Source organism: Herpailurus yagouaroundi, unplaced genomic scaffold (assembly GCF_014898765.1).
Source record: "Herpailurus yagouaroundi ecotype Mexico unplaced genomic scaffold, PumYag 205, whole genome shotgun sequence".
Taxonomy (NCBI): Eukaryota; Metazoa; Chordata; class Mammalia; order Carnivora; family Felidae; genus Herpailurus; species Herpailurus yagouaroundi.
In genome coordinates, this window is record NW_024412436.1 from 9,494,402 (window position 1) to 9,507,763 (window position 13,362).

The window sequence follows — 13,362 nt, forward strand, 5'->3', positions numbered from 1 at the left end:
GCATAAAGCTTCTGCTCCACTGAGTGGAGGCGTGGTCAAGCTATAACCAAGTAAAACAATGAATTTATTAACCTAGTACTGCTTGTAAGTATTATGAAGAGAAATGAGGCAGGGCAACGAGTTAAAATGGCAGGCAGGCAGTACTACTTTAGAACGAAAGGGTAGGAAAATCCTCTCACGGAAAGGAGGCTCCGGTGCAGCCGTCTGTGGCAGGAGGCTTCCGGTCGAAGGCACAGGAAGTGCACGGACCCACAGCGGGAAGGGGCCCACAGATGTGTCAGAAACAGCAAGGAGTCCAGGGTGGCTGGAGTTCAGGAAATGGTAGGAAATGAGGTCAGGGGGATCTTCAGTGACCTGGGGAGGGCTGCAGATATAATCCTGGGGGAGCCCTCTGGTGGCTTTGCCTCAAATGTCACCTGATGTCTGAAGACTCTCAAACCTGAACCTTCCATATGGCAAAGCTGGCATCGCTTTTCTGAGGCCCTATTATCATCCCATTCTCAACATACCTAAAAGCATTTCATAGTTTCTTTTATCGTCTGCACTGAAAATTACCACATTGACACAGTGTTTCTATTCAATTTATTTCTATATCATTTTCCTAATCACGCAATAAACACACTCATCTTTGACTCTTCTGACCCATAGCTAAGCAACATTCATCTTAACAATTCTTTCAGAAACGTCTGTTTTCACTGCTCAACCAGACACTCATTACCAAAATCGGGATCCCTGAACTGGCCTCCCAGATGGTCTCCCTTCCCCCACCCTTCTCCCTGTCCAAGGTGTCCCACGTATGACTACAGGCCTGAGCAGTCTTCCTCAAACTCTTATTCTATAGATGATTCTCCCTCTCAAAAATATACAAGTCTCTGCAGGACAAAGCTCAACCCCATCAGTCACTCATAAGCAAGCCCAAATCCTTTTCAAATTTTATCCCTTACTATAAAAACAATAAGGGGCACCTGGGTAGCTCAGTTGGTTAAGCGTCACACTTCCACTCAGGTCATGACCTCAGAGCTCGTGAGTTCGAGCCCCGCGTCGGGCTCTGTGCTGACAGCTCAGAGCCTGGAGCCTGCTTGGGATTCTGTGTCTCCCTGTGTCTCTGCTCCTTGCCTGCTCACACTCTGTCTCTCTCTCTCTCAGAGTTAAGTAAACATTAAAAAAATAAATAAAAACAAAATGAATACCCCACACCAAAAAAACTACTAGAATTCAGAACTGAATTCAGTAAAGTCACAGGATACAAAATTAATACACAGAAATCTGTTGCATTTCTACACACTAACAATGAAGCAGCAGAAAGAGAAATTAAGAAAATAAATCACACTTATAATTGCATCAAAAAGAATAAAATATCTAGGAATAAACTTAACTAACCAAGGAGGCTAGAGACCTGTACTCTGAAAACTATAAAACATTGGTGAAAGAAATTGAACACGGCACAAATAAACGAAAACATATTCCATGCTCATGGATTGAAAGAACAAATGTTGGGGTGTCTGGGTGGTTCAGTCAGTTAAGCTTCCGACTTCAGCTCAGGTCATGATCTCACAGTTCGTGGGTTTGAGTCCTGCATCCGGCTTTGTGCTGACACCTCAGAGCCTGGAGCCAGTTTCAGATTCTGTGTCTCCCTCTCTCTCTCTCTCTGCCTTTCTCCTGCTCACACTCTGTCTCTCTCTGTCTCAAAAATAAACATTTTTAAAAATTAAAGAAAAAAAAAACCAAATGCCATTAAAGTGTCCATACTACCCAAAGCAATCTATAGATTCAATGCAATCCCTATCAAAATATCAACAGCCATTTTCACAGAACTAGAAAAGAATAATCCTAAAATTTGTATGAAAATCAAAGGATCCAAATATCCAAAGCAATCTTGAAAAAGAAAAACGGGAGGTATCAAAACTCCAGATTTCAAGATATAATACAAAGCTACAGTAATCAAAACAGTATGGTACTGGCACAAAAACAGACACATGGATCAGTGGAATAGGACAGACAGCCCAGAAACAAACCCACACTTATTTCATCACTTTATCTATAACAAAGGATGCTACAATATACAATGGGGAAAAGGCAGTCTCTTCAACAACAGTGTTGGAAAAACTGGACAGCAATATGCAGAAGAACAAAACTCCACCATACACACAAACTCAAAATGGATTAAAGAACTAAATGTGGGACCTGAAGCCATTAAACTCCTAGAAGAAAACAAGAAGGAATTTCTCTGACATCAACCATAGAAACATTTTCTTCTACATTCTCAGATATGTCTTCTGAGGCCAGGGAGACAAAAGCAAAATTAAACTATTGGGACTACAACAAAATTAAAAGCTTCTGCACAGCAAAGAAAACCAACACAACAAAAAGGCAACCTTCTGAATGGGAGAAGATATTTGCATATGACATATCCAATAAAGGGTTAATATCCAAACTATGTAAAGAACTTACACAACACCAAAAAACAAATAAACAAACAACAACAAAAACAAGTAATCTGATTACAAACCAAGCAGAAGGGCTGAATAAACAAAGCCAAAATACACATGAAAAGATGTTCAAGGTCACTCATCGTTCAGGGAATGCAAACCAAAACCACAATGAAACATCACCTTCTACCTGTCTGAAAGACTAGAATCAAAAAGACAAATAACAAATGTTGGTGGGCTTGCACGAAAAGCGAACCTTTACACAACACTGTTAGCAGGAAGAGAAATTGGTGGCAACCATTATGAAAAACTCTATGATGATTCCTAAGAGGAAAAACTGAACTACCATATGATCTGGAAATCTCCCTCCTGTTCATTGCAGCATTATATACAGCAGCCAACGTATGGAAGCAACCTAATTTCCCCATGATGGACAAATGGATGATGAAAATGTGATACTAAAAAAAATACCCTGCAATTTCATGGATAACAATGGATCACATTTGAGGGTATTATGCGAAGTGAGATAAACCAGAGAAAGACAAACACTGTATGGTATCGCTTGTGGAGTGTGAAAAATTTAAAAGCTGATTGAAAACGACAAGGAGTACTTTCTCCTGATATATATGTGTATCTTCATTGTCCCTTAAACATTCTCCGGTTCTTTTTTTCAGGTGTACAACACAGTGATTCAACAAGTGTATGTTATGCTGTGCTCACCACAAGTATAGCTGCCGTCTGTCACCTGACAATGCCGTTTCAATACCATTGATTATATTCCCTACGCTGTACCTTTTATTCCTGGGACTTATTCATTCTACCACTGGAAGCCTGCACCTCCCACTCCCCCTCATCCACTCTGTCCATTCCCCACCCCCCTCCCCTCCAGCAACCATAAGTTAGTTCTCTGTATTCATGGGTCTCTTTCTGCTTTGTTTTTTGTTTTTTGTTTTTTTTTTTATTTTTTTTTCGACGTTTATTTATTTTTGCGTCAGAGAGACAGAGCATGAACGGGGGAGGGGCAGAGAGAGAGGGAGACACAGAATCGGAAACAGGCTCCAGGCTCTGAGCCATCAGCCCAGAGCCTGACGCTGGGCTCGAACTCACACACCGTGAAATCGTGACCTGACCCGAAGTCGGACGCTCAACCGACTAGGCCACCCAGGCGCCCCTCTGCTTTGTTTTTTAAAAAGCTCCCGGATTATTCTTAATTTCAGGATTTAATTCACACTGCTTCTGTCATGTGAAACACTTTCCTTCCCTTCTACCTAGATTCCAGTCGCTGAAAAGCTCTGATTCCAGCTCTTACTCTCTACTCTGGAAGATCTTCTGCACTTAACATTTACATTGCACATGCTGGGACTGATCACATACTGTTAGTTACAGACTGCTTCAAGTGTATCTCCTTAACTATACTGAAAGCTTCAGGGTACCTGGTACTTCTAATAGTTCTGTTTGATTCGTCACAGCCTGAATTCAAACAAACAAAAAGAGCTTCAGAAAACATTTCTGAATACAGGGTGCCTGGGTGGCTCAGTTAGTTAAGCATCCAACTCTTGGTTTCAGCTCAGGTCTTGATCTCACAGTTTGTGAGTTCGAGCCCCACGTCGGGCTCTGTGCTGACAGGGGTCTCTCTCCCTCTATCTCTGCTCCTCCCCTGCTCTCTCTCTCTCTCTCAAAATAAATAAATAAGCATTTTTTTTCAAATAGAAAATATTTCTGATGCAACAGAGTTTATCACAACTAGTTCTCTTTTTCTTATAAGATAATCTCAATATTTTAAAGTTCACATGCCTTCAGAAGCACAATTTACTTTATGATCCCCACCAATCTTACTTATTTCTTCAAAATCCATTTGTCCAGTTCACTCTATGTATACATATAAATAAATCTCAATGATGACATCAATTTGAAAAAACTATTTAAAGCCTAATCAAATTCTTGATTGCACAGCCATGGCTCTAACAATTAAAAGCTAGTATCCTTTCCCTAGTAGAAAGCAGTAGATTTATAGAATAGTTAAAGGGATCTTTTCCTTGGAGAACAATCAAAAGGTAGGCCTATCCATTCAGAGGAAAGCAGAGAACTATCAAAAAAAAAAAAAAAAAAAAAAGAATTTTGGGAGATTATAAACCAACAAACCTATTAATTTCATTTAAACCATATGTAAAGATAACCAAAGAGTCATTATTCTAATCTGACCGATCTGGAAAACACTGACTTCTTATAACTTTAAGGAAAGACAGAGATGTCTCGGTTTCCATTCAGAATTCTGACTCCAAATAAGCTATCCTGACTTTAAAAGGTTTCAGTCATAACCATAAAGAAGCCTCTGGGTCTTTACTATAGCACAAAAACAGTATGTTTCAAAATTGGGTATAAGTGGTGCATTGCAAGATAAATGAAGAGTGCACATTGGAATAATCAGTTCATTTGTCTCCAGCAGAATAAAAAAATCTCATCTTCTATCTTTTCCCAATTGAGTAGGGAAACTTTGCTTTCCACTACATCTTTCTCCAAAATTTATTCTTTTTAAATAATTAAGTACTAAGCCATTATTTTGGCCTATTATCAGCTGCTTTCCTGTAACATTAAGATTTTACGTGCATTATTTCCCTTTAATCTTCCCAGTAAAGTTTTAGGGGTTTTCATTATTTCCATTTCACAAATAAGAAAATGGAAGCTGTCTGGTTTTTCAGTCACTAATTCAAAATCATCAAGTCATTAAGGTTGTAAAGCTGAATCTCTAATCCATGTTTTCTAGCTCTGAATTCTTGGCTCTTCTTGGTATGTCATGAACTGTTTTAGGAATGTTAGCTACTTACAAGAGAGGAAGTGAAGTTTTCTTTCTTTATAACAAACTTTGTATATTACACTTACCAGTTTTCTGCAATTAATCGACAGAAATAGGTGACCTACAGAGAGTACTGAAATTGTTTTCCCCCAAAGTAAACTGACCAAACTTCTTGTCTAGTATTTATGCACCAAAAATAATTGCTATCTATTGTGAGAATACAAAACTTAGAAACACCAATAAACTTTTATCACATGATCATTAAGATAGGGAAAGTTCTAGGTGACAGATGAACTGTCAAGGAATAATATTGTTTCAGAAGTTCTTTACAGAAATTAAATTTGAAAAATGTCTTTCTGTCAATATTAAATTACTGGTTCAAGGCGGAGAGCACATTTGGAATATGTATTGGCCAAAAAGTTAAAAACCGTACAGGAAATAACATGTAACATGTGCCTGGATTCTGATATTGGAATTTGTTTAGGCTTGTCAATGTAAGCCAACCCTGAAGATTTCTTATAATAGTCTAAGAATCAAGAGCCATTGATAGGAAAACAATAAAAATATAACTTCCTATAGGCACAGAAATTCCAAATATTTGGTGAATTATGTCAAGAATATAGTTTAATGAAATGTCCTCTTTCCCCAGGGCCATTGTGAAGCTCAAAGGAACAATGTGTATGAAATACTGCTATAGAGTATTGCATGTTTATTTTTAATCACTTTATAAGAATATCCTATAGAGACAGAAACTTTAAACTTCACCAGTGTGCTTTTGGAAGCAGTAACTGTTGCTGGTTGGATGATTCAATTATCATAAACTATTCTGGCGTGTTTCAAAAGCAGTGCCATTTTAAAACATAAAAAATGTCTAAAAATGCAACCATAGTAATAGATTCTGAGAGCATGGGTTGGGGGGTGAGGGAGAAAGACAATGACAAATTGGTCCAAAAGGACACTGAGACTTCATAGTTGGAAGACGATTGTGCTGACAATTAGTAACAGGAAGCAGAGCACAAAACAAATGAATGAAAAAAGCTGAACCAGCAATGAAAGACCTTATTATAGGGCAGCAACATTATTGTAATAAAGGGGCAATGTACTCTCCTCCATGAAACTTTCACACAGCCACCCTAGTCTCTTTTCTCTCTCCCTGCATTTCATTTTTCATTAGCATCTGCTTGATTATGTATTATTTCCAATCCAAAAGAATGCCTGCATAGTGTTCCTAAATTCCAAGGCTTAAAGGTCCTTCCCTGCACCCTGGCCTTGGGCCTCAGTTAACTTCACTCAAATAAATAAATAAATGCTTTTAAATTAGTATAAAGATATGGGGGGGGGGGGGAAGACAGGGAGTGATTTAGACTATAATGGCAGAGAGATCAACAAAACACGTGTCCTTGAAGTCCAATCTGTTAAAAATGCAACGATCGTGAGTCATATGAAATATCCAGATGATTATGCCTCTCAAAATCAGTCTCTCCTATGACCTCTCGGACATAATTAGAAAAGCAAAGCTGAAATGGTCACATACCAGTGAATCCTCTGCATTAAGCTTCAGTTTCCACAAAGAGAAGCAGCCCAGAGCTCTGAAACAAATCTTCTCACGCTAGTTGAGAATCACCAGCTCGGATCCCTGATACCGACATATAAACTAGTCTAGAGGCATGGAAAGCCCACACTTTCTGAACTACCCACACGAGAAAACCTCTCACCTCAAGACCCCGGGGCAGCAGGAGAGGTTTCAGTTAAGCAATGGTGCACAAAAAAATCACTGCCCTTGAAACCTGCAAGTTGGGGGTTTAAAAGTTCACATGATCACTGGCAAACTCCATGAGCCTCATTCCCTGGCTATCACGAAGCAAAAGTATATATCCTGGAAAACTGTTAGTGGGATTAACATATCCATAAAGGTCCTCAACAAGTGGTTGTTGTTGTTGTTGTTGTTATTATTATTATTATTATTACTACTACTACTACTACTTCTCAGCAGACTGAATGTCTCGAGAAATTACCATGTTGCTGACTGGCAAACCACTGAATATCACAAGAAAGAATCGTATGGACCCTTCATTGTAACCTCCCTGACACCACATGTGACAAAACTCTGGAACCCCTGGGTGGTGGCGGGACCAGTCGATATTACCAGTCGTGTTGATAGGAATCTACCAAATAACCGGCCACCTAGCTATCACCTGTATGCTTGTCCCCCTGCTACAGAATAAGTAAGAACTGCTGTGACATAAAATACATCTCTCAAGAACAATGAGAATCTGCTATTAACCCGCTGCGTATAATATCTGGCATACGGTGAAGTTTCTGTGGGTGCTGACTAAACATTACTTGAAGAGAGCTGTCGTCGGAGCCCTGTGTATGATTCAACGCACTCCAGCCAGATATCAGACGGACCTCTGCCTTCTATCTGCTTAGAGGCTCTGGGAAAGTTTCTTAATCTCTCTAGATCTTGGTTTCAGTGTCTAGTTTGCTAGGATTTTTAGGTACTTTTATTTCGTGTCATTCCTGCCGTGACATAATGTGATCACATAAATAAAGCACGTCGTACATAGTAGGCTCTTAAAAAATGTCAATTCTCTTTCCTTGCTTCCTCAAGTCCCTCTTAATTTCCCATGACAGGCAAATACGATGGGCATATAACCCCTTTTAGTCGACAATTAAAAAAATGAATTACACATAAACATCTACGTTCTAGAAAACAAAAAATTAAGTTCAAAAATAAGTATTAAACAAATAAACCAGGTAGGTATCCACATTTAATTTAACCAAAAATGATCTATAAATGTAACGAGCCCATAAATGAGGATAGTCAGAAGAGTGTGTGGAAAGAATGATTCTGACCCTTCAGAGATGGAAGGGCATCATGGAGGACAATGCTGGGATCGGTGACAAGATAAAAAACAACAGTGCACACAGGCTGGCTCATGTTGGGTGGCATTACACATTCAGCAAATTTTTACCTGGAAGACTGAGCTGGATTGACCTGTTAATAATTAACTTAGTGCAAAAGAGTACACAAGTGTGTGGCTGAACCCACACAGCTGCTTCTCATGCCCAGGCTGCAGGGGGAGAGCCTCCCACCCAGTGCCCCTCGCCCACTCCTTTCCACACCACCTTACCTCTCCTTTATCTAAGAAGTCAGGGTCTTGTTTTTAATAAACAGATAAAGAGATAATGTACCTTTCCCAAGTGAAAAGCTATCATTTGAAACCTTTTTAGCTGAAGAAAAAACACTGCCTTTAAGATGGGATTTTAAAATGGAGTACTACTTTGCATCAGTAAAATTATTTTATACTCTTCAAGGAGAGACGAGGAACAGCGATGTTACTGCAAGAACCGCACGTACAACACCAGGTCAGCTAAGGGGGGAGAGTGCCTAACTGTGACCCTGAGAAAACAAGTGTCTGGTATGAGCACGGCATTCTGCTACAGATTTCAAGTGCCATATTTATTCCCATCATTTATCCTTCTTCCTCCTTTGATATTTTTCACTCTATACAGGGATAAAAAAAATAACATACCATCTGGAGCTTTCATTCATATCTGAGGATTTCATACTCATTTAAATCAACAATAAGAGATTCAGCCGAAGTTTCTCAGAAATAACATTTCAAATTAATGCTATTCCCGTTACCTGGAATGTACTTCATCTTTTGAAATCTTACTCTTTCTCCAAACGAGCACAATTTCCAAGAAGCTCGTCTTGATGATCCAGTCCTTAACGACCCTCCCTTTCCTAAACTCTTACTCAATGTGTTAATTGCAAAACTTACTTCAGAACTGAATGAAACATCTCAAAATACCAATTCCAAGGATTTGTGGCAGATTTTTGCTACTAGATGATAAACTCTCCAAAGCCAAGGGCTAACCCAGGTCTGTGGATTATGAAATGAACACAGGCACAGGCTTCAGAGTCATTCTGTGAAGCACGGGCTGAAATCCTGGCCCGGCCATTTGCCAGGTAAGCGAGCTCACCAAGTCACATAACCTCCCTCAGTCTCTTTAAAATAGAGAACATAATACTTACCTCAGAGCGGTGTGAAGATTAAATGAGATAACATATGTGAAAGGGCCTGGCACATAGAAACGCTCAAAGAAAGGTTGGTTTCCTTCCTTATTTCCTTCTTTTTTCCCTCAGTACCTGGTACAATGTTGAGAACACAATAGACCCTCAATAAAAACTTTCTAAATAGCCATTAGAACTTAGATTTCCTAAAAATATGCTTAAATATTAATTGTGATAACTCCTATGCTTCCAAATTGTGTTACTTTAAATCATAGGCACACGAGGTAGGAAATTTCAAAAACAGAATTAAGTGAGGGAGGCTGTTGGTTGGATAGTGTGTCTAGGAAAGAGAGTCAAGGGGAGAGTCTGAGGTAAAGTGTTTGAGAATAATTCAGTGAAACTAATTACATGCAGGGTGTTCTTTTATGTCAGTATCTTTGGATAGATGGTACTTAACTGTTGACCTTAGGAGAAGCTCAAAGAGAGAGGAGGAAGGGAAGGAGGAAGAAGAGGAGGGAGGAGAGAAGGGAGGGGAAGAGGAGAGGAGGAGGGAGGGAGAAGGGAAGAAGGAAGGCTGGCTCTGTTGGGGTCTCCTCACATCATTTAACATAAGCTACGGAAACTCATCACTCCTTGCCTGCCTTCCCTTAAGAACAAGTCCCAGTGCATCTTCCACCTTATAAAACAGTAATCATCTAATGGAAGAACCAAATTAATCAAAAACTTTCCACCGATGGATGGTAACCAAGGGATCCCCTCAGGATAGTCAGAAAGATATGTGAGGATGTTATTCCTTCTATTAAAAAGTGAAAACAACTTCTGACTAAAATAAGGGGTAACAATAGTCACATGGACCAACCACCCGTGGAAGCTTTGACTTCCCAAAGGCTTGAAGGTTTGAAGAATCTGGTCTGTGCCCCACTCCTCGGAGGCCAATGAAATGGGGCTGGCCTTGCAGCTGTAGTGATGCTTCCTTCCTTGGCCAGAGGTGGCCATGGCCATGGTTTGGGGGTCTAGCTCATGTTTAGTTACAAGGACTAGCTGTTACAGATCAAAGTCCTTGGCATTAAATGAAATTGGGATTTCTTCCCCCAACCAACCCATAGAAGCTGTCTTCAAGTGCAAGACAGCACTGCAAATAGTTTCTACCTAAAACTTTTAATGATCTTTAAAGAAAATCCAATCAAGTAGCTTCCTTGCCATTCCAATGTAATGTAGCTGGAAAGGGAAGGATGGCTGTCATTTAACTCAACCGAGCAAAGTTACTGCATATCTCCTGTTACATTGAGACTTTTATTTGCACACCCTTTCACAATTTACAAAGCGTGTTCACATACAACATCTCATTTAATCCTTACCATAATCCTGAGAAGTGGGTATTATTAACCTTCGTGTCTAAAGATGACAAAGATGGGAGCACCTGGGTGGCTCAGTCGGTTAAGTATCAGACTTGGTTTTGGCTCAGGTCATGACCTCATGGTTGGTGAGTTCAAGCCCTGCATCAGGCCATGTGCTGACAGTGCTGAGCCTGCTTGGGATTCTCTCTCCCCCTCTCTCTGCCCCTCCCCTGCTTGTGCCCTCTCTCTCTCTCTCTTTCTCTCTCTCTCTCTCAAAATAAATACACAAATAAATAAACTTAAAAAAAAAAGATGACAAAGATGAAGACCAGAGAAATTATGTGATTTGCCCAAGGCCACACACTAGTAAAGTAGCAGAACCAAGACAGATGACCTTCCAGCACACAGACCTTGTCACAAATGTTGCAGGAAAATTTTTACATGAGCATACACAGTCACTGTGCTCTAGAAGTTTATCACTCCCCTGGGTTCTCCATAAGCGCCCCCCAACTTACATTCCGATAAATGAGGCTATGGCAGTAAAGACGGCAACTATAAATTAGCTTCAGGTAAATCAGGAAAGGGGGTGACAGAGAGAGAGCTCAGAAAAGTCACGAGGGAAGACTCATGACAGATGTCTGTCTGAGCAGGTCACTGACAACGTTCTAACGAAGGAAGTACTAGAACAGTGAGACTATCTAATAGGAAACTCATGTGACACACAATGTAAATTTATGTCCATAAAGGACGTGATGGTGAGGGGGGCTGTCACACCTAGGAGCCGCATCTGAAACCCTGAACTCCATAGTCATGTCCATGAAAACAGGATTATACTTTTGCTTTTTGTACGTTTGTTGTGTAATGCCGAAAAAAAGAAGGGAAGAATAGACATTCTGTGGAAATTTTTTCTTATCATATTAGGGTGTGACTTGAATGGCAGGAAGAGAATGTGTGACTGAGTATGGCATTATTATTCTTTGTAATTTTCTACAAACAATCTCCCTTTAAAGTGATTTTTAACAAGGTTTTCTCCTTTCCCCGTTCTAAACTTAGTTTATGGGTTAAACTTTGCAAATAAATGATTACAGTACCCCCTAGAAAATATGACAGAAAGGAAGAAAATCTGATTACAGTTGCACTTATCCACTACATGATCAAATTTTAAGTAAGGGCTCTATTATATATAGTGAGACGCCACTATTACAGGACATAACTTTGCCTAAAAATCTGATCACGGCAAGGGGAAGAAAAGCACCAAATCTTCAAATGATCAAGTACATAAAATAGTGTAAATAAAAATCACTGAAAACAAAAATGAGGTTAAGAACTTTATATGTAATTCAACCTAATAGAATGTAGCAATATACGTCAAAAAGTAAAGTATGGAACATTAAAGAGTAATAGAAGACAAAGTGAATATTGAAAATACACAGAGTAGAAACATAGGTATGATTTGGGCAAGTGTTCAATTGTTGATACATGATACATACAAAAAATAAATAAATAGCCATTCAGGCTCCTCTTGCAAAAAATGGAAAAATGTGAGATTTTTCTGAGCTAAGGAGGTGATACTTGGAAAGGAAGTTTTTTTCCGAAGATTAATCTATCCTATGCATTGCTCCCAAATACCCCAGAGAGGAGAATATTTGAAGGCAAGAGATCAACTAGGAGACTTATCAGAATAGTCCAGGGAGAACCTGATGAAGAGCTGCCCCAGGATGGTAGCAGGGAGATTGCAGAGTACGGAAACAAGACGATATCTTGCTGACCGACTGGCTCATGGAGGGAAGAGCGCCATTTGCTTACAGATGTCCCCTTTCTACCGTAACCTGGTAGGTTCTTCTTTTCATCAGATACTGATTTGGACACCTAATGCATAAAAGCCTCCGACGGTTCCCAGCTGGTTTCCATTAAAAACATCAAATTGGTATTTAAGATCTTTCACAATCTGATTACAAAGTATCTAATCTTGTTTCTTCTCCAACATGAATGTTCTATCTACCTGTGATATTGCCTATGCTATTCACAAAATAGCCTCCTCATTAATTCTGGACTTCATGTGCGTATGTTGTTAACCTCACTGTGAATGTCCTCCTTCTTCCGAAAACTTAACATATCACCTATCCTCCAGAGCTCATGCTAAAATCCTTACCTAGTCACCCTATCTTACCTTTACCTATTCTCTCAACTTCTATAAAATTCATTCTGGCGACGAATCTCATCATTCCTCCCACTGCAGTGTGTTGTGAATGTCTTCCACAGTCAATGACAAATTCCCACATTCAAACATTGTATCTTATACTCCTTTTAGTATCTAGTATGGTTCTAATGATCAATAAACCCTTTAAAAGTGAACTAGCCAGATCTCTTATAATTCTTCTATATTTATGTGGTATAGAGTTACCCTAGATTTATAGGGTTGCTATTCTAGGTTGTATTATATGTTATGTAAGACTGAGAATCAATTAGCAATTTCTCTATCCCCATGAACAGCCACAGTGAAAACATTAGTAGAAATCGCCTCATTTTTCTATGTATTTAAAATATCTTTTATACTACGTATTCAGAGGTAATGATGTCTTTTTGGTAGGTTTAAGCCCCTTACTTTCTTATAAAAAGAAGAAAAATAGGTTAATGAGTAAACATTTCATTTCAAAATTGGCCTAAGAAATGCAGATCGACCTATTTTTTAAAGAGCTGACTGAAGAAAGGTTTCAGAGAGGAAAGAGATATGGTCAGAATTTGCAACACGGAATAAGCTGGATTTCTGGGAGGTGCTAC

The 13,362-nt window shown here is 39.4% G+C and overlaps 1 protein-coding gene across 4 annotated transcripts in view; it reads right to left on the minus strand.

Annotated features, from left to right (window-relative positions):
- The window catches only part of AKT3 (AKT serine/threonine kinase 3), a 309,200-nt gene that overhangs the window by 155,138 nt on the left and 140,700 nt on the right, over positions 1-13,362 (minus strand). The window contains exon 2 of one of the 4 annotated variants that reach the window (XM_040451851.1): positions 9,266-9,379. The exons of the other annotated variants lie outside the window; for them this stretch is intronic. The gene's annotated coding sequence lies outside the window, so the exon portion shown is untranslated. The remainder of the gene's footprint in view (positions 1-9,265; positions 9,380-13,362) is intronic. 4 annotated transcript variants of the gene reach the window in all.